The 27,059-nt window shown below is 34.6% G+C and overlaps 1 long non-coding RNA gene across 3 annotated transcripts; it reads left to right on the top strand.

Annotated features, from left to right (window-relative positions):
• The first annotated feature begins 546 nt into the window (after nt 1-546).
• Nucleotides 547-25,627, top strand: LOC131876396 (uncharacterized). 3 transcript variants are annotated; one of them, XR_009372702.1, is made up of 3 exons: nt 547-779; nt 14,820-15,244; nt 25,355-25,627. It is a non-coding gene; the product is annotated as an uncharacterized LOC131876396 (long non-coding RNA). The 3 variants fall into 3 exon arrangements; XR_009372700.1 differs by lacking the exon at nt 25,355-25,627 and adding an exon at nt 15,635-15,805; XR_009372701.1 differs by lacking the exon at nt 25,355-25,627 and having other exon boundaries at nt 14,820-15,275.
• Nucleotides 25,628-27,059: the final 1,432 nt, after the last annotated feature.

Genomic DNA, 27,059 nt, shown 5'->3' with positions numbered 1-27,059 from the left:
AATATGGAAGGATGTAGTTGTTTCTAATTTTCTAATATTTTAATATGATTTTTTAGAATAGTTCTATTTTTTCATATCAATTTAGAAACTTGTCATAATTGAAATGATAGAATATAATTGATAAAATATTTTAATATGATTTTTTACAATATATTCTATTTTTTATATATCAATTTAGAAACTTAGTCAATTTAATTTTTTAAATATATTTAATAAGATTGTTATAGAAACATGTCATAACATATATAATTTTAAAATTTTAATGTTTATTATTACTAAATTAGTAATTATTAATTGATTATCATTTAATCTATATTATTGTATTAATTTAGAAACTTATTTAGTAAATTTAAGATTTTTGCATATATTACTAATTCATCATTATTTTGTCATTAAGACAATGATTTTGGTTTCAATCTTCTATTTTATATTTTTTGACAGTTAATATTTTTCTTAAAACGTCAAATGAAAGGCATTGAAATAACTAAACCGTCATAAAAAATCATATGACAGGTAGGGGTGACCGTCAAATTCCAGGCCTGATTGGAGTAGATCTTTTTGGTCTTATACACGGTTTTTCAGTGTTTGCGAGCTTTGTGTTGCTGTTTTACAGGGTAATGGAGCTACTTCTCGACTCGCCACTTGTCTGTGGCTTCGCTGTCTTGCATGCCGTTTCTCATTCCGAGCTTTTTGTCCATCTATCGTTCAATATGTGGTTCACGGAGCATTCACGAAGCGACCTCTGCATTCAGCAAGCGACCTCTGCAGGAAATATCAATGTAAGGGTTTTCTTCACCTATATCTGATGATTGTACACATGCAAATATGTTAATTTTTCTTTCAACAATTCTTGCATTCGATTGTAGAAAGCTACCAGCATTTCCCTGTTTTTACTAATAAAACTTTCACATTTTTTTGGTGAAAACCCCTGTTTCTGCTAATGGCATCATGGGCGTTCAAATTTTTTGGACCACAACAAAACCCAGGTTTTGCCGTGCCACTTTGGTAACTACCCAGTTGCGTTCTCACCAGTTTAAGTTGCGCAAAACCCTGAAATTCGTTCTGCTTGTTCTAAATCGCCTCAACTAAATTTCTGCTTCTTTCGACACCCCAAAATTGTCCGAAAATCCCTAGTTTTGTAATAAATGAACCAGTAGAACCTGAAACAAAAATATTGGAACCAAATTAAGCTACATTATTCAATCTGCTACGGAAAAGTATAAGGGGCCTATTTAGTACAAATCACAAACATAAATTTCCAATAGTTCTTCTTGACTATGACAGTATCAAGATTTCTTCCACTGCATCTATCTGCACTGCTACTGGCCCATTGCATATCTAACATCCCCTAGATTATAACCCCTGAGAACCGATCTACGAATCGTGAATCAGACTCTTATTTGATTCACAGTAAATTGAATCCAGTTTCCTACAGCTAATCTCACCTGATATTTACCATGTTTGTAAGTGCCTTTATCATGAAACCATCGGCTGCAAATGATATATAATTGTTTTCTGAACACATTCCTGTCAATATCGACAGTATTGTCTCTAGACTATGTTTTTGTATTCTGTATAAGAGACATTTTGAACTTCCTCTTGATCCTTTTTACACTACTGACGATTTCTATACAATTGCACGATAATCGACAGTAAGTTGTAGCCTATGGGCTTTTCTATTTTGGCACCATGGACAATTATTTTTCTTACATTTCCTAAATAGCTCATTGGCAAGGGTCTTTCTTTGTTCTAAGATAGCTGCATTAGTACAGTCCTTCCATGACATTAATAGAAGTCCTTCTTTCCCTTTCCTTCTCCATGCATTAGAGTTTAAGTTGCTTTGTAACACCTATCCTTATAAACAATACATTGATGGTGAAATCAATTTTCTTTTAGGACAAAAGCTACGTTACCCGGGGACGCGTCCCCGGTTTTTTTTTCAGGCGTCCCTGTTCCCGGGATAGGGGACTCCTAGGGGTCGTCCCCATAAATTCTGCATAGTGACAGTCAATTTTGACAATGAATTCTATAAGCAATTTGACTTTCACTCTCAATTTAACACAAATTTGGCATAAGAACTCTGCTAGTTCTTATATTTTAAGGTTCTATAATGTATATATGCATGTTTTATCCATGTTTTCATATGAATATTTTAAATTTCCCTATATATTTTAATTTTCCCTATTTTTATCTAGCTGACACCTTTGCCGTCCCCTAGCCGTCCCCAAAATTTACAAAAAAAATCACTGTCCCGGATATGCGTACCCCCGTTCCCTGCTGTCCCTGTCCCGGAAACTTGGGGTAACATAGGACAAAAGGTAATACTCGTTATTGAATACACATATGCCTGAAAAGTGAGCACACAAGATCAATCCAGTTACACACCCAAATGATCATTAAGGAGAGTCAAACCAAGAGCTTCATCAAGTTTATCCTAACAGCTTCTCCTTTGCAATAATTTCATAGTCACCTTCACACAAGTACTAAAGTTACCACTCCTGCAATAACAGTAGTTTCCAATAGATGCAGCGACTTTTGTATAGAAAAAAGCTACTTTAATTACTCGTGAAGACCTGCAATAATGCTACCTTCCAACAGAAGGAATGAGTTTTGCAGTGAAAGCATACCTACAGGAACTTAACTAATTGAAACACATCGCAAACTCTGAATTTTAAACACACAGAACAAACTCTGAATTCTAAATTTCCAAAAGCGCATATGGGCTCTCCTCTGACCAAATTTCACACTTTACTATAAATAGAGCCTTACCACCATTCTAATTATTTAGGAAAAAAACCAAAACAAAAATAAATATTCCAATTAAGCAATTAAGTATCCAAATTTGCAATTTACTCTGCCTTCACGGGACTCAGTAATTTAGTTCAAACACTTCAAAGACTCCTAAATTTACTCAGCTGCACCTGCTGAAGATTTTTAAGCCGTTCTCCTCCATGTGTCACTAGGTTAGAAATTGAAAGATAGAAACTACAGAGGAGTTTTAAACAGAGATTCATTTTCTTAAGTAAAATAAGTATTTGTCAGAAAGGACCCTTCTGGAGCACTTTGATTCTATCTGATGGTCACTAAGTGTTTTGCATTTAATCTAAGTTACCGGTTCAGGTTCGAAGAACCCGGTACGGCAAAATTTTGAAAAGGGGTATGGGTTCGTTAGTACAAAAACATGTAATTTATATATATATATATATATTTTGATATTTGTGAAGCCTATAAGCATGGATTAAAATTTGCATGTCACATAGCATCATATAAACAACAAAACAAACATAAACTTGTAATCATAGCATCATGATCATACCATAATAACATCATATACATCAAGTTTAATATCAAAATGACAAAATATTCAAGTATCATTGTTTCAACTTTCAACAATATAAACTTAAAGTTTAATCATCAAATGGATCATCTAATTCATCCTCCTCCTCTTCCTCCTCATCATCATCATTGACATTGACATTAGATGAGCCAATGCCACTTGCACTTACACTATAAGTTGGCTCAATTTCGGAGTCATCAAGTGTCAATGCAAGAAGCTGAGAAGTAGGAGCATCCAAATCAATATGCTCTGGCTCTATATCCCACATCTTTGTTTCCCCTTGTGTGTAGTCATGTTGTTTGTGTGAAAGAAGACGTATGTTAAATTTGTGACCTAGTTCAGTAATCAGATTTCTAACATTTAATTGTTTGCTAACATTAAGTAAACCATAATCAAGTAGATGCAAGAATGAAAACAAGAGAGCAAGAGAACAACACAAATACCCTGGGAAAACCTCCAAGGAGGAAAAACCCAACACTAAAGACCCACAGGTCAGATTACGTATTCAATCTTAATTGCATCAATGCAATACTTAGCTTGACTTTTCAGATCTGATCCCTTTTATCATATCAGATTTGCCCTTCTAAATACACCAAGTCTTTATCAAGGAATACCAAATGCCTTATATCTTCTTGAACAAGTTTGTCCAATCCTCTCCTATATTTCGCACCTTCAATTGCAGAGCTATTTCGCTGATTGCATGAGAGATGAAAGTGAAATGAATTGAGTTTGCATTTTAACTCTATTTATATGAGCTTTTAATCCTCCAAGTTGGCCTTAATCATTTTGGCGCCAATTTGATTTGTTGCGTGGTACATATTTTGGTGTGGCGTGGAGATATGGGGTCGGTCCTGTCTTGGGGGGCACGTTACCTTTTAGGATAGGACCCAGTCCTATGTGGGTTTGGATGTTGCCTTAAGGCAATCCAAACCCTCTTACCTAGTTATAAACAACACTCCCTCTTAACTAGGGAAGAAGAGAATACATAATCTGAACCTTTAGAGTTCCATCTAGCACACAAGCATAGAATGGATCTAGCACACAAGCATAGAATTACATCTTCCACCTAGCACACGAGCATAGGATGGTTCTAGCACACAAGCATAGAAAGTGTAATACACAAGCGGGTCTTTACATAATTACAATTTTCCATCTAGCACACAAGCATAGATTGGAAACTTTTCATTCTTGCATACAAGCCAAGAATGATCAAAACGCTGCAAATAGAGTCACTGAGATTGAAAATCCCTCTCAACCAGGGTTTTATTTTCCACAATACCAAGTTTGTCTCTGAAGTATTCGAACTTCACTCTAGATAAAGGTTTGGTAAGAATATCTGTAACTTGTTCATCTGTGCTAATATAATTTAGTTGAATGGTGCCTCTTTGCACCATATCCCGAATGAAGTGATAATCTTACAACCAGATTACAAGATTAGGGCCCAGCCCTAAGTAATACATACAATGTTTAAGTTGTAATCGGAACTTAGCTGACAACTTCAAATACTCCTGAGAGAGTATCAGAGCAAGTATTCCATAGTATCCACCTTGTACTGCCTGTGGAGGATGACTTCAAACTTTAACATGCACACTTGCAAGTCATGAATACATACACAATTATTCATGCACATCATGGAGTCTTTTCATGCCATCGATCCCGCATATCCATCATTCATTGTCTTTACTTCAGTCTTCTCCCAAAGAAGAATGTAACACCATAATCTTCCATCTTGCACACAAGCAAGAAATGGAATAGACATAATCAGAATATTGTAGTCTTCCATCTTGCACACAAGCATAGAATGGAACTACATAACATAGTCTTCTAGCTCGCACACAAGCATAGACTGGATCCACCTTTCATTGCTCGCAGAGGGTGGTTGATACAACACAATGTATCACAGAGGTTGAGAATCCCTCTCAACCAAGGTGGTGTTCTTCGCAGATCCAAGTCTATCTCAAGCTTCAAGAGAACATCTGCAACATAGGATTGTCCTGCCATAAAACACTGAATTGTCAGGCATCACTATACAACCCTGATAATAAATCAAAACAACATAACAAGAATTTTGAAAAGCCACACCGCTTCTCTTGATGCAACACTTGCAACAATATATTTAGCTACAGTAATACTTAATGCAACTGAGGACTGTCCCTGTAGGTCCAAGAGATCGCAGTGGGTGAATGCTTGAAGTGTTTTCCTTGTCCGTAACACTTCTTGACCAATTTGAACCTAAGCAACTTCAGCCCATAATCAACTGTGCCTCGCAAGTATCTTAGGATGTGCTTGGCTGCAACATGATGGACATGTTTGGGCAAGCTCATGAACAGGTTGAGAGCATTCACTGCAAAGCATATGTTTGGTCTAGTGTTAACTAGATACATCAGTGATCCAATCATCTGTCTGTACTCTGATGGATCTGCAAAATCAGAATTAGCTGCAGAAACACTTAACTTCTTTAAGTTAGATTCCATAGGAGTAGACATATTAATAGTATACTTTCCTTGACTTAGAAAAATTTGGTTTAGACCTTTGCCATACTTCTAGACCTAGGAAATAATGCATTAAACCTAAGTCCTTCATTTCAAATTCTGAAGCTAGTTCTTTCTTACATCTAATGATAAGTTCATCTTTACCAGTAAGAAATAAATCATCCACATATCGAAGTATAATTAGCATTTCATCATTGGATGACTTTAGAGTCAGCATCATTTTACAAAATTCTAAACTTAACAAGTATTTATCAATTCTTTCATACCAAGCATGAGAGGCCTGTTTGAGGCCATACAGGGCTTTCTTCAATCCGCACACCTGAATCTCATAACCCTTTAAGATATACCAAAATAGCTGGAACTCCCTCTCAGCAGCAGTTGTGTCCAATCACAACTTCCAAAGCACTTGAACTTCCTTCGAGTGTATGCCCATCCCAATAATTTCCCTTGAAGAATTAGTATGCCCTGTTTTAGAAGCATTCCAAGCCACTGAAAAATCCAATCATTTCCTGTACTCTAGGATAGGAAATCATACACTTAAGTATCAAGGCAGTTCAATCATAATGAAATTGAAAATGCTTGACCCAAGAAAGAATTACATGCTAATACTCATAATAAAAAGGTAATCAACCAACATAAGTTAGAGTATACCAACTCAGAAGGAGGCGCTCCCCCTTAACTTCTGCACAATCAATCTTTAATGTTAATCTCAAGGATCCTGTCCATCTATCTTTCAATAAGGTGGACCCATAGCACAATTGTTGAGATAAGATGAGGATAAATTCCATCAAGAGATTACACAACAAGATTGCCAATCAAATGTCATCAATAGAAAAACGAAAATCCTAAGAAATCAATTGCGAAGTCTTTCAAAGGGGAATCACAAAATAGAATCACAAATTTGTAGAAAATAGTTTCAGCCAATGAATAGCAACATTTTGCAACGTTAGTAAGACAAGATATAAATTCAATATCTTGGAACAGACGATAGAGTAAGCACAAGAACCTCACAAATCATCCAACTGTGCCCCATCAACCTCTTTATAGGAGAAGTGATGAATCTACAATTATCGGAACTCAAGATTCCATTAAGGTCCATAGTTGATCATTATCTTTGGTATTACAAAACCAAACAAGAAAGATTTGCCCTAAAACATAACTTCTTCATAAAACATTTAGTAGATCTCATTCTTCACATCAATGGTCAGATTTGAAGGTTGAGAATATTTCAAAAATACTAGAACAACTTATTGATGTAACAATAAACGAAAGTAATAGTTCACTCAACTCAGAAGGAAGAACATAGAAAAGACCAAAGACTGAATGCAGCCATAATGTCCATTAGTTCATCTATTTTCAGTTCAGTCAGAAGTAAATCAAAACAAGTGAGCATTGATAAAATTGATCTAACAACAACATCATTCTGCAAAATGATATTAATAAAATACTCATTAGTTATACTCTTTATTAACCGTCAAGCACAATTTTATACTTGATCAAAACCAAACAGATCTCAAGGTAGTTTATGATAGTAGAAGAATCCCATACATCAAAAGGCACATGAAGAAGATCTATATTAAACGAACTACAAGGCTGTGTAATAGACAATAGACATAAGTTTCTTCGTCTAGCATTAACCTTTGCATACTACGAGCATGATTGTAGATCATCTTTCAACTAAACTTTTCTATCAGGAACACCTATTAGTAAAATTACACATAGGCCAAAATATTGAGTCAAAGTGATCTCCATCTGTTCATTAGGAGTTCATCTCCATAAAATTCCTACACCTCAGTCGGTATACTTATCAACGATGCCAAGGCAAACAATCATTAGCTCCTCATGATTGTACACATCTCCATAAGTTGTTCATGTCAAGTAGAATTCAAGTCAATAAGAAATGAATGAAGATCATTTAAAAAAACATAACTCAACCAATCATAGCTACTCACTTAGAATGCATATAAGGATTCATCACAAGGATACTTAGAACTTTTAGATCAAAGGTCAATAATAGAACCAGTCCAACATAATAATAATATGCAAATCATGATGATATCTAAATAATGTTCTATATTAGATAAGTCTACCAACTAAGGCAATTAGAATCATAAAATCAATACGACCTAGAACTAGGTCAGCCGAACGATAATACTTCAATCCTTTGGGTAAGCTGAATATATCTTGCAATCAAGAATGCAATGACTCAAAAGTACTTAGCTTTGAATGACGCTGAAGAGTCGGATCTTCAAGCATGCTGGACCAAGATGTGATCATGCTAAACCTTTGATCACAAAACCTTTTCAATCTTTCCTCAATCCTGGAACCTGTCATCATTATGTGACAGCAAGAAGGTGCAAGATCTAGGCTACAGGATGCTAGATCTGATTACAACTTGGCTCTGATACCAGGTTAAATTTGTGACCTAGTTCAGTAATCAGATTTCTAACATTTAATTGTTTCCTAACATTAAGTAAACCATAATCAAGTAGATGCAAGAATGAACACAAGAGAGCAAGAGAACAACACAAATACCTTGGGAAAACCTCTAAGGAGGAAAAACCCAGCACTAAAGACCCACAGGTCAGATTATGTATTCAATCTTAATTGCATCAATACGATACTTAGCTTGACTCTTCAGATTTGATCCCTTTTATCATATCAGATTTGCCCTTCTAAATACACCAAGTCTTCATCAAGGAATACCAAATGCCTTCTATCTTCTTGAACAAGTTCGCCCAATCCTCTCCTATATTTCGCACCTTCAATTGCAGAGCTATTTCGTTGATTGCATGAGAGCTGAAAGTGAAATGAATTGAGTTTGCATTTTAACTTTATTTATATGAGCTTTTAACCCATATACTCCAAGTCGGCCTTAATCATTTTGGCGCCAATTTGATTTGTTGCGTGGTACATATTTTGGTGTGGCGTGGAGATATGGGGCCGGTCCTGTCTTGGGGGGCACGTTACCTTTTAGGATAGGACCCAGTCCTATGTGGGTTCGGATGTTGCCATAAGGCAATCCGAACCCTCTTACCTAGTTATAAACAACAACTTAAGTTGGAATGCACATATACTAAATTCTTCGCTCTTTTTGGTAGCAGCCTATTGTGCTTTACTGAGTGGATGAAAGAGTATGTGCTCCAATTTCTTTCTGAAGCAGATGAACTAGCAACCTATGAAGACAAAGTAAACTATAAATAAACTAAAACTTGTAAATTTAAAATTTTAATTAATTAAACTTACTTGTGATAAAACTTTTATAGCGAGGGGTTGTAGGTGTTGGAAGTACCACCAGCTATGAGCATCCTTCTTGGATCTATGACGAAGTGCATCAACACTTAGACCATTCCCATTTGCGAATTCTATGAACTCATTTGTAACAACATCTCGCAAATCATCATCGGGATATAGTGTAAGAAATGCTGCCTTGTACCCATCAGATACTTCTAGATCTCTCCATGGTGGAATCCTTCCTGGTTTATCAAGAAACTGATTGCTATAGTACTTCCAGTTCTATGAAGAATTTCTCCTGAGGATCATTCTCTTTTTCATTTATAGTGACCTTTATTTTTTCAAGCATTGAGTCAATGCCATCATAAATCTCACCTATGCAAGGCCTATCCATGTCTGTATAGCGAATCATGCTCATGATGGGCTCAGTGATACTTAAGAGATATGTAACAAGATCCCATCATTTCTCATTCAATATTCTATCCCTAATTTATTCTGCCCTCTTAGTGCTACTTTGCTTCCATACAGTCCAATTGGTGTTGATCACCATATTGCATAGTGCCACTCTAACTTTCACAAGTCGTCTTAAGACGATTGTGTTTGATGCAAAACGGGTCTCAGCAACCTATAACACAAATTAATGCGAAATGATTAAAAAATAAAGCCAAACTTTAAAGAAGAATACACAATATAGCTTATACAATGATATTATGAACATTGAAAATTGAAAAAAATCAGAAAATGTAAAATTAAATTACTATTTCACTTACCTTTAATAGCTCCAAATTCGAATAGGTTCTAAAAATCCCTTGAGACATGTGGTGGTTTGTGATGAACATTTGGATGTCCTTAGCCTTTGCATACACATCTTTGATCCATTTTATTTTTTGCCCAATCCTTTGTAGCATAAGATTGAGTGAATGTACCGCACAAGGTGTCCAAAAGATGTGATCATAGCGTTGCTCAACCAACAAACCAGTAGCTCTACAATTTTTTGCATTGTCCGTTATGACTTGGACAACATTGCGGGGTCCCACAAACTCAATGGTAGAGATGAGAATTTCTGCAATAAATTGGCCATCTTGTATTTGGCCCTCACAATCCACAGCTCTCGAAAACATTGCCCCTTTAGGGGACACCGCTATGACATTGATCAAGGGACGGTTTTTAACATCTTTCCACCCATCTGAAACAATTGTTACACCTGTCTCAACCCATGAATCCCTTATGGGTTTCAATGCATCTTCAACCCTCTTCACCTCTTTCTCCAATAATGTTCCACGTACCTTCTCATAATCGGGGCCCTTATACCCTCTTGGAGCCTCATTAACATTTTTTATCATTTGCTTCCAATATGGGGAGCGAACAACATTGAATGACAACCCATTTGCATAAATGCACCTTACTATATCTTCGTCAGCATTGTCTCTACTCTCATTTTGGAATGCGGTTTCTAAAGGCCCCTTTGTTCTTTTACGTGTCAAGGGTGGTTCACTTTGAGATTCATTTGTGGCAAAGAAGGGGTGGTCTTCTACTACAATACTAGGATTAGAAGGGCCTTGCATTCCTTTTGTTTTCTTTGATGCGGTTTGGTTCAATCTACGGGCTTCCCTCTCTTCTGCCGCCTCATGCTCCCTAATATATTTCATCACTGTCTCATCTGGTATAGGTTTACCATTTTTTTCAGGGCATATTTTGATGCCTCTTCCTTTTATTCCACACAAATGGCCTACCACCCGATAATGTGAACTATTACGTTCAATATCACATCCATGGCATTTCCAACGGAATCCCCCACCTCCCGGAAGTTGTTTTATAAATGTCTACATATTTCCATAAGGGAGAATTTGGATCATTTCTTTGTTTTGCAATTATTTGTTCATTGCCAATGGAGGAAGATGTAGATGCCATTCTAGTTCCTATGGCAAGAAATAATATAAACATATTCAAAAATAAAAACTAAATAATGAAAAAAAATTCAAGTTTCATGTTTGACAATTTGTGAAACAAAAATAGTTGGAAAAAAATGTTTAAAAACCTACCCTCTTGCAGCCAATGGAAGCTTGAAAATGTATGGAAATGACGCTGCAACACTTGTTGAAGCTTCAAAAATCAGTCTTCAACTCCTCTTTGATCTTGGAAGCCAAATTTTGTTCACCCTTTCTTCAACCTGCTCTCATAAAACTTTTGTTTGCAACACAAATGAGGTGAAATGAGTTAATAAAATGTTTTAGAAGTCAATTTTAGGTTATAACTTTCACTTTTTACAAGGCGGAATTGAAAAAAAAATTAAATTTGCATTATTTTTTGCCTTTACGGGCCACCTAGCCGCCCGGTTTCGACTGGGTCCACCCGGGTTCAACTGGTCGAACCCACTTTGGGTGTTTTTCGAACCCAGTTCGAACCGGACCCGTACCATGGACCTGGTCGAACCAGGACCCGTACCAGGGGGGCCTAGAGGCGAACCCGGTAACATAGCATTTAATTCATGCAAAGAAGACACTAATGCCAAAACCCTTACACACTTAACTAATTCATTTCGGGGAAAGATATCCAAGCTGTCGTATTTGGATTGACAATGCATGAACCAAGGTATAACAAAATAATTCTAAAGCAATGATGTTCACACTTAACCAATATCAAACACTCTCTACAAATAGTTATTTTAAACCACTGACTTAAGCAATTCAACTATATTATTATAAAACCCCAACTAAACTGATATGATTCTTTGCGGAATCATCTCTTTTTTCTACAATAGTTTCTCTAAATCCATTTTCTGGAAAATTTTCATGTCAAATTTAATTTGATTTAATCTTTGCATTTTCTTTTTGTTGAATTCAATCCTGTTCCCAAGATTATTAGTTTTAAGAAAATTTAAATTAATTTACAGTAGGTTAGCTGAAATTCAAATCGATTTATTTCAATTCTATCCACAACATACCTGCGATAGAAGGATATAGAAGAATCCCATAACTCAGAGATATTCTCTCACAGCTTAAATATGTGGGGAAGCCTCCAAACCAGAATTTTCATTTACTCAGTAAAAGTCCAGGATTTTAATTGGTTTTTGGCAGAGATTTTGCTTTTATGTGTATAAAATTTAGGCCTTTCTTCTTCATTTTAAATGTTATAATCATTAATCATGAGTAAGAATGCTCTCATTGAGAACATATTTCCAACGATCTTCTGCTGCTAACATCTTGTTTTCCTTGTGAAGCTCAAATTTAAGACTCATTTAGCATTATGCGATTTCTCTGCATTTCCTTCTCCAACCTGAAAGCTTCGTCCACATTACCTAATGCAGTGTGACCACCAATCAATTTGTTTTACACTTGTTCATCCGGTGCAGCACTTCTATCTACCATCTCTTTCAAAAGTTTTTCAGCTTCACCCATCTTGCCTTCTTTACACAATTCTTTATCAATGCACCATATGCCACAACATTTGGTGCAAGGCTCTTTACCTGCATCTCTTCAAGCAGGTCGAACCCTTTCCAGATATTGCTAAGTTTAGCATACCCATCAATTAACGTATTATATGTGAAAGTGTCAGGAACCAGAGCCACTTTGCACATCTCTTTTACAAGATTTAGAGCCTTTTTAATCATAAGTTTCGTGCAAGAAATATAGAAAGAACAAAAATCGAAGGTTGAAGAATCTATTTTGGAGTATGAAATTTTTTTCCCAAAGAGAATGAAGAATGCCCCTCATACTCTCCTATGACTCAATTTATGTCACAAACTTCCATCACTTGCGCCTCAAGGAAAATTAAAGTGTAGTAATATTATAGCAACAACCTTCTATGCAGCTTATGACACTTTAGTATTAACAGAGCCTTAGCACCACTCTCTGATTTCTTTTGCGTCATCTTACATCTCAATTTTCCTCTTCTACATTTCAAACATGTGTTATCTAGCAATTATATGTGTTTCTGCCACATTTACACCTGAATATAGTAATTGGAGTTTTTATTATAAAACGTGGGTAAACTTGCAAGTTTAGTTTGGCAATGTGGAAACATTCTTTTACATTATACTTACATTTACTCATAGACGGTAGAGGTTATTTACATCGATCTGTCATAGGACTCAATAGTCATAATCAAGAGTAAGATAACAATGATACAAAGATTATCCCACCGTAGAAGCAGAGCATCTTCTAAATACCTGAAGCTCTCTTTTGCTTTCATTGATTGTCAAATCTCAAAGTTGAAACCAAATGTATCTTTCCTGTGTCCTTGCTCTTCCCTTCTATGCACTGCTTACATGATTCTGTACTAGACTCATGTAGGCTCATCTTAAACATTATTTATTATCCCTCTATCTGAAGTGAATTCGGAAGTCTCTCATATTTTCTTTTATGTTACAGTTCCCATAAAAATGCAAAGAAAATCATAAGAAATGTACCTACACAATCACAAGAAATTTTTCTTCAATGCATCAAATCTTTGTCCAATCTTCACTCACTGAACTAGCTGCTAACTGAATAAGCATATGCAGACATGATTACATAATTAGACTATTGAGTGTAGAAAGGTAGTTGGCCTCTTCTCTCAATCACTTCAGGAAGATGTAACTACATGGATTGGACAATTGAGTGCCTAAAGTCCTGTGTTCTACCATCCAAAATTGTACACCATTTCACCTCACCAATCAATGAAGGTCGGTGCAATTTCAGAGTGAATTTTTATACACTTTAAGTCACCATCTTTTAAACTCTATTAGAGATCCCGTTTCAGGTTATGTCTACAGTTTGAATATGCATCTGTAACTATTAATTATCTCTATCAACCACAAACCTAGTCCATCATAGATACTTTGGCCACTTGGGTACATAAAAATAGCTTCAACAACAAAATGTTCATTTTTATAGATCTAATACTACCTTTAAGGTAAATTACATAATTTTAAAAAATAAATTAAGATTATAATTACAATTAATTATAATATATTTAATTAATTCAAAGTGAGATTTTAATTAGCTAAATTAGAAATAGGATAAAAATTATAATACTAATTATTTGTTCAACAATTTCAACTATATTACTTGCACTTGTTGTTGCTATGAATCAATATTGAAACTAACATCACCTAGAAATACTAATCTTCCAACAATTAATTTGAAACAAACTATTCCTTTACTATAACTTTAAGCTACTATGTGAAAGATCATTGATATCAAAAGTAATATTACTATAATCCTACAGTGGCAAATACTCGCCACGCCACTAGGTGGCACTTGTTTTGATTGTAATGTTTATTTTCTCAGCTAAAATTTAAGAAATTCGAAAACATAAGTATAGGGATAAAGTTACTGTTTTATTGTGCACATGCACTGACAACAGAGAGGTGGAGTCATAAATTTCTGAACAGGTTAATAGCTGATTGAGTGAGTTAAAGAGAGAAACTTTAGAAAACTGCCATAGAAGTAAAGAGAGATAAAAATACAAAACTCGTGTGCTATGATTATTAGAAGTGGCTAGTTTTGAAGAGCGCGCCTTTGTTCAGGATAAAAACATCAACTCACACATGGAAGGTGATATTTTTTCCTGCTGCTTTCTTGAGGTCTTGGGAAAAAGCCTAAAAGTCGCAGAGATTTTTGCACAGTAGATTGAAACATAATGCCAAGCTTTGCAACAAAGTTTTTGACGCTTGCTAATTAATATGATTTCATGCTATTTTCATTGGTACCTTGCTATAGTATGAATAGATGTGAGCACTAATATCTGTCGTCTTAATTGGTGTTAAATTGCAGGTTGTAGACTTAATTAGAAATGGGGGAAGAGAATTCTAGGCCTTTGATGGAAGACATTAGTTCACGTTTAAAGAGTTGTCGAGATATACTGGCCACTTCGAGAGCCCAATTTAATGAACCTTGTGATGAGAGTCGTAAGGTGGAGATTGCATTAACTATAGCTCAATCAGAAAATCAGAATTTGTCAAAAAGAAACAAGGAGCTAGAGGAGCTCCTCAAGGCTAGAAATCTAGACAAGTTGTGTACAACATTCATTGGAGAGGAAGAAGAATGTAAGGAAGTAGGGAAGCAGCAAGAGCATGCACAAGTGTCTTTTCAACTTTCTAGAAAGAGAAAGTATGATCTTAGAAAGAGAAAGTATGATGTTAAATGAACACGCAGAAGTGCCTTCACAACTTTTTAAAAAGAGAAAGTATGATCTTAAGGTAAGCAGAATTTAATTCAGATTGCTTTTCATCATGTTATGAGAGTTAAACTTTGATGCTTTATTATTGAATATAGTGCATAGTATCCTCGAGTAGCACTTCTTTAGAAGAAGAAGATATAAGAGATCATTGTGCATATCAAATGAATGATAACAAGAAGATTTATGATAAAAATTTAGCTCTTGTAAACTAGTGCATTCATGTTAATATATTTAATTCAATCAGAACATTACCTAATTATGAGCTCTGGGTTTGTCCTTTTTATCCTATTCAACAAAATGAATATTTGATGTTTTTATGGTAGCAATTTACTCTTCAAAAGTTTTTATTTTAGAATCATATATAACTCAAATTTTTCTGAACACGTGAGCCATTTTATTTTTCTTACAGGCGGGATGAAAGTTGTAAAGGGAGTTATCTACATATTTGAGTAAATATAATTTCATTTTGAAAATATGAATGGTTAGTTTGTGGTATAAGTGGGCTATCACAAACTCTTCAAGGTTTAAATTTGAGTTTATTTAGGAAAGTGGTTTTATTGTATGCAATTAAAATAGTTGCTTTTAAAATGACATACATACTCTAAATTTTTTTTATATCAAGCATTTGAAATTCTAAATTTTGAGTGCCAATGGAGAGTTTATTCAAGTTACACGGTTTGCATTCGTATACAACTTACCATAAAATACAATAAAACAAAATTCAATCTCTTCATTTTAAATCTTTTTATTCTAATATATAGAATATATAATATATTAATAGAGAAAATAGAATTTTTAATTATGAAATAGATTAATTGGATGATATAGGTAATAAATACTAATTAAAGTTGAGTATTTGATATTGTTAGGAATACTGTTGAAATTAGCCTTTTAGATTAATATAAGAACCCAGAAATCAGAATTAGCTCCTAATTAGATTGTTTGCTGATAAATAGAGATAAACAAAATGAACACAGAGACACAAATACCCTGGGAAAACCTCCCTCTTGGAGGAAAAACCCAGCAACAACAGATCCTCAGATCTGATTATGTTATAGTGAATTGTAAGTACAATAACAACCCAGCTAGGGCACAATTATCAGCTGAAAACAAATTATCTCATAACAGCAGATTTGTGTGTGATTCAAGGGCTATCTTTGCAGCAGACCGTAGTATTTCGCACCACCAACAAAAGTATTTCACACTACAACAGAAGTATTTCGCAGCACCAAAAATGATGATTCTTTGCCTTCAATTGAATGCGTATATATATGAGGCATTGCCTTATTTTGGTCTGACCTTAGGTCGGCCATTTATTGTTTTGGCGCCAACATAAAATGCAAATAAGTCCACACGTTACATTAAGGTGTGTGTTTCACACGTTTCATGTGGAGGAATACATAATGTGTTGCGTGTGAACATTTATGGGTCCACACGTTAGGAAATGGTCCTGTCATAATACAACGTATGGTTATTGGGCCCAACCCATTACAAATGAACAATACATAACTAATTCACACGCCACATATTAAGAATGGGTCCAGCCCTATTACTTAAGTTGAATTCTAATGTTGCCTTCGGCAATCAGAATTCAACTTATATTTTTCTACTTAGTTACAAAAACCAACACTCCCTCTTAACTAGGGAGGAAAATAAATACATAATCAGAATCTTTCAACCAGATTACATGATTAGGGCCCAGCCCTAAGTAATACATACAATATGCAATTTGAACACAAGTTTACACAATATGGACCTTTCCATGAAATTCCTCTTGCAATGCTTGCAAAGGATGAATCCAAAACTTCATAGCTTCACACTTTCCTGGGACCTGCATATATCATCAGAATTTCATGATCTTTCATCATGCACATCCACAAGGAAGAAAGAGACCTTTCCTTATGCATTCCTGCAAGAATGAATACTTAGATATATACATAAACATACAACATGAATCATGCGCAACTGCAGAGGATACAATAAGCTTCTCCACTGAGAAGAACGACTTGCCACACTGCTGAGGGTGAACTCACCTTGCACTTCGTACAGGGTGAGAGAGAACTACCACCTTACACTCCGTAGAGGGTGGATGATACACCCAGTGTATCATAGAATAAAACAAGAACACCTGTTAGTTTCAACATAAAATATGATAGAAGAAAGGAAATAACTTTGCTATAATCAAGTAGAGATCATACATTAGACATATTCTATTAAATCCATCATTAGAGCTGAAACACAAAGTTTAGAAAACCAGCAATAAGATTTACTGAAATAAGGTATTTTGATAGTATCATGAGACTCCCTCTAAAACCCTATCTAGATGATAAATCCACAACAAATTTCCTAACTTAAAGTTGGAACCAATCCTAAATCTAAAATAGAATTTATCAAATTTGTATCCTTAATAAGGAGAAAGTTTGAAAATTTGAGTAGACTTCCAAATCTAGATCCGATGGCATGAGCTGAAGTGGGCCTTCTATAATCTATAATCAAACTTAGGAAGTTCAACTCTGGCACTGATTCCTTGAACAATCGTCCCAAGAGGGAGGAAGACCATTTAGGGAAGTCATAGATAAGTCATTGTCTTCAACGTTCTTCCCAACGGTAGCAAGCTGATCTCTTAGCTCAGAGATTCTCATGAAGTAAGCAGCAACAGGTTCTTCTTTCTCTAATTTGATGTAAGAGAGCTGATTCCTTAAAGCAAGTATGTAGCTGGTATTGTTGACTTCGTACATCTTTTCCAATGTGGTGAACATCTCCCTAGTGGTCTTCTTCATGGAGATGGATGGCACCAAGTGATTTTTGATGGAGTCTATTATTATCCTTTGAGCTTGGAAGTCCTTCTTCTTCCAATCTTCTTTGTCACTTTCATCCTTAGGTTCTTTAGCATTCTTGCCAACATATTTAGCGAGATCATTCAATGCCATCATTATCCTGACCTTCCAAGAAGAGTAATTTGTGTGACCTTCCAACCTATCTTCAACCCTGATATAAGAAGCCACGAGGACTAAACCTTTGAACAGCAGGTTAGATAGGAGCACAAATCTGATCACAACCTCTATACGAACCTAGAGCTCTGATGCCATATTGAAATTAGCCTTTCAGATTAATATAAGAACCCAGAAATCAGAATTAGCTCCTAATTAGATTGTTTGCTGATAAATAGAGATAAACAAAATGAACACAGAGACACAAATACCTTGGGAAAACCTTCCTCTTGGAGGAAAAACTCAGCAACAACAGATCCTTAGATCTGATTGTGTTATAGTGAATTGTAAGTACAATAACAACCCAGCTAGGTTACAATTATCAGCTGAAAACAAACTTTTCTCATAACAGCAGATTTGTGTGTGATTCAAGGGCTTCAACTTGTTTGCTATCTTTGCAGTAGACTGTAATATTTCGCACCACCAACAGAAGTATTTCACACTACATCAGAAGTATTTCGCAGCACCAAAAATGATGATTCTTTCCCTTCAATTGAATGCACATATATATGAGGCATCGCCTTATTTTGGTCTGACCTTAGGTCAGCCATTTATTGTTTTGGCGCCAACATAAAATGCAAATAAGTCCACACGTTACATTAAGGTGTGTGTTTCACACGTTTCATGTGGAGGAATACATAATGTGTTGCGTGTGAACATTTATGGGTCCACACGTTAGGAAATGGTCTTGTCATAATACAACGTATGGTTATTGGGCCCAACCCATTACAAATGAACAATACATAACTAATTCACACGCCACATATTAAGAATGGGTCCAGCCCTATTACTTAAGTTGAATTCTAATGTTGCCTTCGGCAATCAGAATTCAACTTTTATTTTTCTACCTAGTTACAAAAACCAACAAATACAATATCATTAAAACAAAAATAATTAATTAATGACATTTAGTTGGAAGTACTCCTGTTTATGTTTAATTTATTTTCTCTAGTTGCATGATTTTATAAATTTAAGGAGTCTAATAGATTAATTTCATCAGATTCTCACAATCCATGAATTATTGTAAAGGGAGAGTTTTAAACTAGGTAAAGCTATTTTGAAATTGTTCTCTTTTCCCTGTAGGATGCTTTAGGAAATAAAACCTACCGTCAGTTAGGACAAGAAGTATAGTCATTTTTAGCTTTGAGTTTATCTTGTAAGAAGTGAAAATTAATTGCTTAAATGATTGATGTATTCAATGTAGATGATGGCTCCTTAAATAGAGCTTACAATACAATGTTTTTAAAAAGAAACAATCATTAATAGGAGTTACAAGCCATGCTAAAAATAGAGATGGCTCTAAATAAAATGGACTTAAGACGAACTTAAGATGACAACTAAAATGACCATTATAGAATAAATAAAATGTTATTTTAATACCCTCCTTAATGGTCATCATACTCAATACCACATAAGACATTGTAGGTCTTTTGATCACAAATGCAAAGAAGGTTGCCCCTTCTCTTCAGTTGACTTTGTTGTTGAGGAGACCCAGGATTTGTAGAATGTTAATGACCAAGAGTACCAAAATTTGTCCAACCTGATCTAACCTCTCACATGTGAATTACAGAATTGTCACACATGAATTATTGAGCCAAAAAAAACCCGAAAACATGGTTTTGAGGAAAAATTGGCAAACCTTCCAAAGAGCAACAAACATGATTTTGTCAAAAACCGCAAAAACTTTTGTAGATGAGCATTGAGCACTGTTTGCTCTATCAAGTCCAAAACTGATTGCAAGATACCACGTTTGTAGATGTTTGCCCCAACAACTCCAAGTGATGCCCAAAATAGACTGCAAGATACCACCTTTTTTGTGGGAAAAATCATCAAACTCTTAAATTTGAGGTTACAAATCATCGTTTTTGTGGAAAAAAGGGTAAAACTTAGGAATGACAACATCCCATGTGAATGCCACCAATTACAGATGATTATTGACGACAAAATCTAAAACCCCAAACAAACAATTTTTAGGAAAAAATCGTGAAAATTCACAAACAATTTTTAGGAAAATATTGTGAAAACCCAGAATAATATTTTTAAAGACAAAAAAATTATTAAAAAAAAGCAAAAATAATTTTTTCAGGTTAAAAATTATAAAACCCGAAATATTTTTTTGTGGACAAAAATTATAAAACTGAAAATTTTTTTAAGAGAAAAATTATAAAATTTGCCCATGATTTTCTTAGGAAAAAATCAATATAAAAACAAAACAAAACAAAAAAAAAACAAATAGGGGAAAGGACCCAGTAGTTGAGCACATTCCAATTCTTGTGATAGAAGTTGTTGATTTAATACCCCATACTTGTTGATTTAATGTCCAACCTTTGTATAACATTGCCCCAATAGTTGTATGATAAGTACCAATAATTGAATGAAATATACCATTTGTTGTGAAAAGTAACCAATCATGTGATGCCACATCAGCTGCACAAGTATTGGGGCCCTTTTGCACACTTGTTGGTCTCACTTTTTTTGGGCTGTTTTGGACACTTTGGCAAAAAGCATGCTGACGTGGCATCATATTTTGATGATGTGGCCCTGAAACCTTAGTTATAAGCAGGGGACTTGCCAAGTAAGCTGCTGTAAAAAATCGGACTGATTTGAAATTTCCACATAGGATTTTGAGAAGCGCGAAGTTAGGGTGCACAACTACTGGGTCCTTTCCCCTATTGGCCGCCAAAAATAGATTGCCCCATGCATGCCAAAAAATGGGTGCCAAAAAAACAGTTGTCCATGTGAAGATTCCTGTGCAGAAAATCACACCAAAAAAACATGATGCAGAGGTGCTGAAACCGAAACCCTAGTTGTGTGCCCTTGAAGGGCCAAAAAACTCAGAAAGTCTGACGTGAAAGTGATCGTTTCTGAAAACGGTGCGGCTCAAAAAAAATCTGACGCAAAAATCGTGTTGCCAAAAAAACGACCTGAAGAAAAAAAATACTTTCGTGGCTGTGAATCATAAGCTTGATGCACCCATGAAATTGATTGCACTGATGAAAACCAGGTCGCGGCTTAAGATTGGTGCAAAAAATGCAGAATTGTGTGATTCTTGTTCATGCGAAGCATAGAAAAAAAATGCCAACATCTTCTAGTACAGAAAAATCTGCAAACAAAAACCCTTCACAGAACCTTTGCACGCGGTTAGGTCCCGAAAAACATAGACACGTGAGCAGAGAAAACATACTACAACCTTCAGCACCCTTCTGCGAGATCTCACGCAATTTAGAAAATCACGAATTAGAAACCCTAAAAAAATTTCAAAAAGAAAATATTCTTCACAATCAAGCTTTTCACGCAGGCACACATGATTTTCTGAAATCCTTGAATCTGAAAAAAAGGTCCTCCCAAAATCCTAAGCCCCCTGTGAGGGAGTTAGACTTAGATGACTGACTTCTGCTTTGATACCATGAAAAATTAATTGCTCCAATAATCGATGTATTCAATGTAGACACTTCTTAAATAGAGCTTACAAGATGGTGTTTCTAAAAAGAAACAATTGTTAACAGGAGTTACAAGTCATCTAAAAATAGAGACGACTCTAAATAAAATGAATTTAAGATGACAACTAAGATGACCATTGTATAATAAATAAAATCTTATTTTAATAAGTACGTACTATCAGTTAACCAAGGCGAATAGTTTTCCAAAGAATTTATATCATAATCTTGTAATTCCATTATGGTATTGAAGCATACAAGGGAGCTTGTTAGCTGATAGGCTTTCTAAGTGGATATGCCAATCTCCAATTCACCACTAACCCTGTCTCACACGTCAAAACAACTTTACCAAACCTTGTCTCACCCTGTCTCACACCTCAAAACAACTTTACCAAACCTTGTCTCACAACTCAAAACAACTTTACTAATAGATAAACCATTTTCAGACAACTTTCAGGTGCTTAGAAATCTGTCAAACAATTTTTTAGACGGTAAAAAAATATTTTCATTGCTGGCAGATAAGATCATTATCATTACATTGGAATGCATCAATGTCATCTACTGCCTTTGGACAAACTACTAATAGCGTGCTCTACCAGAATCAACATATCTCTTGTGAAATCCTCCTTGAATTAATATGCTTGCGGTGCCTATATGAAGTAAGCGTCTTGGTAAGAGTAGTTTTCATAACATGTAGCCTTGTATATAGACGTGACATGAAGCAAATGCATAAGGGCATGATCAATGCGCATTTATGGGCATGAAACATGCATTTTCCTGTCCTAATATCACCAGTGGTTTAGTGGTTACACCTATTGGATCTTCACTCTTATCATACATATGATGCAATGCATGTATTTCTACTCTTCTTTTAACACTGGCAATGCTTTTTATGCCATGCTTTGTGGTTACTTGCTATTAATATTGGCAATGATTGCGGGGCATCTTGTGGATCTTCTGTTACAATTGCCAGTAGTTTCATTGTTGCATATGCAGTGGTCATATCTCTGGATCTTCTCCATTACAATTGCCAGTAGTTTTGTGGTCATTCATTACAGATCTTCTCTATAACATGGTGGTTTTACTGTTGTGCCTTATTTCTCTATTGTAATGGTGTAAATCAAGTTGTAATGTGAATTGTAAATCAAGTGACACATCCTGCTAGTTGTGGATTTTGAACCACTATATTTTCTCAAGCTCTCTAAATTTACAAAGTAAACCTATTCTAGTTTAGGTGTTTACTCGAGTCTACAGGAAAGAAAAATAATTTTTTCGGAGGGTCTTATATTTTGAAATGGCTATCCAGTCCCTAGAATTTACCAACGTAGAAGTATGCATAAGTTATTCTTATATACCATAACTGAAACATTGGTGCATTCTAGGGCTGGATAGCCGTTTCCCTTATATACAAGGATCTGGTTTATAATTCCAAATAAAATTATTTCTATTAGGAATTTTTGGGCATCAATATACAATTGCAACTGAACGGGTTGTTGATCTACATTTACAACTGAATTGATTTGAGGTCTTTTTTCTCTTAATGTCACACTTTGCATTTGCAAATTTGTAAGTAAACTTAACTGATTTGAGTTAAGAACTTAAAAAAAAATTACAATGTACTTTAGCTTTGGTTTTCTTTTTGGGACATAGATTTACTTTTACAAAGAAAATGTTCTGAGTTGAGTTTTATACTGATATAAGCCACTAGAGACACTTTTAGGGCACTACAACTGTTATAAGCTAGGTGTACTAGTACAAGATCCTATTGATCTACTTTGATGGGTGTGAATCAGTCGAAGGCAATGGTATATTTTCTCAGAACCCAAATATGACTTTCTGTAAAGTAGCATAATCAACTTAAGATCCTAGAGAAGATCAAAATGTTGGTATCGTAGGCTATCAATTCGGGTTGAGCAAATTTATATATTCAAATATGTGATTTTAGCATCCTTTCCCTGTTCTTATCTCCTTTCATTTCAGCCTTTCTCTTCCAATTATAAGTCCCTATATAGCAAGGGAAATTTGCAACCTTCTTACTTTGGTTGAGTGTCAGTGTGATGTCATATTAGTTGGAGGAATACTCGTCTTCTTACACCCACTATAATGCATGTGTTGATCCTTAAATTAGTTTCTGTAGACTGGTTGTATTAATGCTTGTTGTACCTTATTTTAATGATTCCTTAATTCTCAATTGATATTTCTTACTTTTGTTCTTTCTTTTGTCAATAGTAGATTTGAGTAGCAATGAGCTTACTGGTCCAGTTCCTTCTACACTAATTGAAATGCAATTCTGGATTATCTTAACATATCATGGAATCATTTAACTGGAGGAATTCCCAGAAGATTTAGAGTAGAAATAGAGTCTGCCATAGATTTATACTAAAATAATCTTTTTGGCCTTGTTCCTAATGGCGGCCAGTTAAGTTTATTCAATGCTTCTTCTTTCATTGGAAACCTTGATCCTTGTGGACCGTATCTGTATCCGTGTATATTCTAGGTTGATTCAGCAGCAAACAGCCATGCAAAGGGTTCTATTTTGTGTACCGCTACGAGTGCCCTGGTGTTCATGTTATTCTGATGAGTTATCTGGTAAAACCCAAGCCTGCTCTTTTTTTTGATATCTTGTTTGTTTCACTTCCTCTATCATTATATTCTAGTGGCAACGAATTATTAGTCACAAACCATCCTCCTTAATTGAAGTGTTTCATTCATTCTGTCCAAATGCCTTTGTATCTCTGGGCGAAGCTCCTGAATATTGGCCCAATCGCATCTTCACACTGAGGTTTACAATACCCTTCGATTACAGATTCTAGCATGGAAAGATTTGGCATCATACCACTAGATGTCATTTTTTAAAAGAAACATCTGAGCTTTCCCAAATCCTAAATTCAGATGCTTGTAGGTATCTGCATCCAGTAAAAACTCTGCACTGTTCATACAGTGCTTGCAAATTGTTGGCATCACCAAAATGAGAGTACACAGGCATAATTGAATTGTATTTCACCAAGGTGGGTTGACTGTAATATATTCTCTCCATGACCTGAAACAGACTAGGAGCATTTACAATTGTATTGGAAAACCCCTCCACAACCAATATATGTTAAGATTCAGAATTTTTTGTTTTTATCCGAAACTGCCTCATAGGGCGTTTAAATCTGTAGCATTGTGACAAGATTACACTTCATTTATGCTGTGATGAATGACCATATTCTGGTAAATGGGAGTTGCTGGGAAAAGGTGTTGGAATTGGCTTTAGTACTGCTAATTGCATTGCATTGAAGTTCCAACAAATGAATTCTGCATATTTCTATACATATCCTGCAATTGCTTTCATCATGCTGGGTTGCGACTTGCTAAGCAATTGCAATTACATCATCTAACAAAATCGTTTGTGTCTCCTCTGCTATTTTATATATAACCCCTTGCATCTTCTGCGTAAAACAAACAAAACTAACATTAAATTTTTTACATTTAAGTTAGATCTAATTCATACATTTAAAAATTTCATTATATACTTAAAATCATGAAAATGTTTCTTATACTAGTTGCAGGTTTATGTGATTTAATAATCCATCTTTAACTGTACATTTGAAAACATATATTTCAAATCTCTAAGATTAGAAGTTATTTTTTGTAGCGTGAATATTGGAAGTCACTCCAACCTTATTTAGATTTTAAATTAATGATTAATTTTTTTTTCAGGTATACATGATTTTTAGAATCACAACATAATGGTTAAATCACAACAAAAGGCTAACAATTTCATAATTTCAAAGTGGGAGTCTTCACGGAAAACACGTATATATGAGCGAATTGATTAAAGTGGTAGTTGGCTTGGTTTGTATAGTATGAATATATTGCCCTCAAAACTATAATCTAGGTTATATAGATGTAAACCTTCGAAAAACAATGTAGGTTTTGTATATATGCATTATGCCCTTTTCAAAAACAATGTAGGTTTTGTATATATGCATTATGCCCTTTTCAAAAACAACGTAGGTTTTGTATAATACGCATTATGTCCTCTTAAAAAACAATGTAGGTTTTGTATATACGCATTATGTCCTTTTCAAAAACAATGTAGGTTTTGTATATACGCATTATGTCCTTTTCAAACACAATGTAGGTTTTGTATATATGCATTATGTCCTTTTCAAAAACAATGTAAGTGCATGAATGGATACAATCTTGGAAACAACACTTTGAGTTACACATATACTATACTCTTAAAAAGAGTAACTCAAATATAGTACATATATTTTTATAAATGATATATATCTAGTTTTTTTATATTATTTCTACAGTTTCTTATTTACTAACATATAATCTTTACCAATGAGCTAATATACAAAAGTATAATCTTTACCTATCTAAGAACGTATAAGATATTTTAGAAATAATAATTCCCAATATCAATTGTCCCATGTCAAAAAAATTGTTAAATAACAATCATCTATTAAGATTTTATAGATTTAAGAAGGATAGAGTGACACAAATCATTTGAGAATGGAGTCTTGCGATCAAGTTCATTGAAGTGAAGATACCATTCGAATTGCTTAAAAAACATAAGAATTATAACCATTTCCAATAAATTGACACTTTAAGTACATGAATTGATGCATTAAACCACCTATATTTTTAATTTTAATTATATTTATGCCTAAGCAAAATGAATGTGTTAACAATAACAAAAAATATTATAACCATAATCCTAATTTAATTGCAATTTTAACCTTGAATGAAATTGAACAATAATCCTAACTTTAAGAAAAATTGAACCCTTACTCTAAACCTTATTCTACCGTAAATCAAATTGAACTCTACCCCTAATACTAAAATAAACTAAATTGTAATTTTAAACCAAACTAGACCCAAATCCTAAAACAAATTGAAGCATATTTGTTAACCAAATTGAATTGTAATCCTAACCGCCATGAAATTGACCCTAGACTGTATACCAAATTAAACCATAACTTGAACTCTAAACCAAATTGAACATTAAACCAAATTTTAAATGTTTACTATAAACTCAATTGAGTCATAAACCAAATTGACTCCTAAATCTAAACCAAACTAAATCCAAATCAAATCCTAACCATAGCACTAAACCAAATTGAACCTTAACACTAAATGAAATTAAACTCTAACCTTCAACAAGATTATACACTAATTCTAATACTAAACCGAATCAAACCATAAATCTAAAAGTAATTAATATTAAACTAAATTGATCCTTAACCCTAATCTTAACCAAAATTGAACCATTACCCTAAACCTAAACCAAATTGAACCCTAACACTAAACCAAATTGAAACCTTCAACAAGATTATACACTAATTCTAATACTAAATCGAATCAAACCATAAATCTAAAAGTAATTAATATTAAACTGAATCGAACCTTAACC

The sequence above is a fragment of the Cryptomeria japonica genome, chromosome 5 (genome assembly GCF_030272615.1).
Source record: "Cryptomeria japonica chromosome 5, Sugi_1.0, whole genome shotgun sequence".
Taxonomy (NCBI): domain Eukaryota; kingdom Viridiplantae; phylum Streptophyta; class Pinopsida; order Cupressales; family Cupressaceae; genus Cryptomeria; species Cryptomeria japonica.
This window is presented reverse-complemented; position numbering and strand designations above follow the sequence as displayed.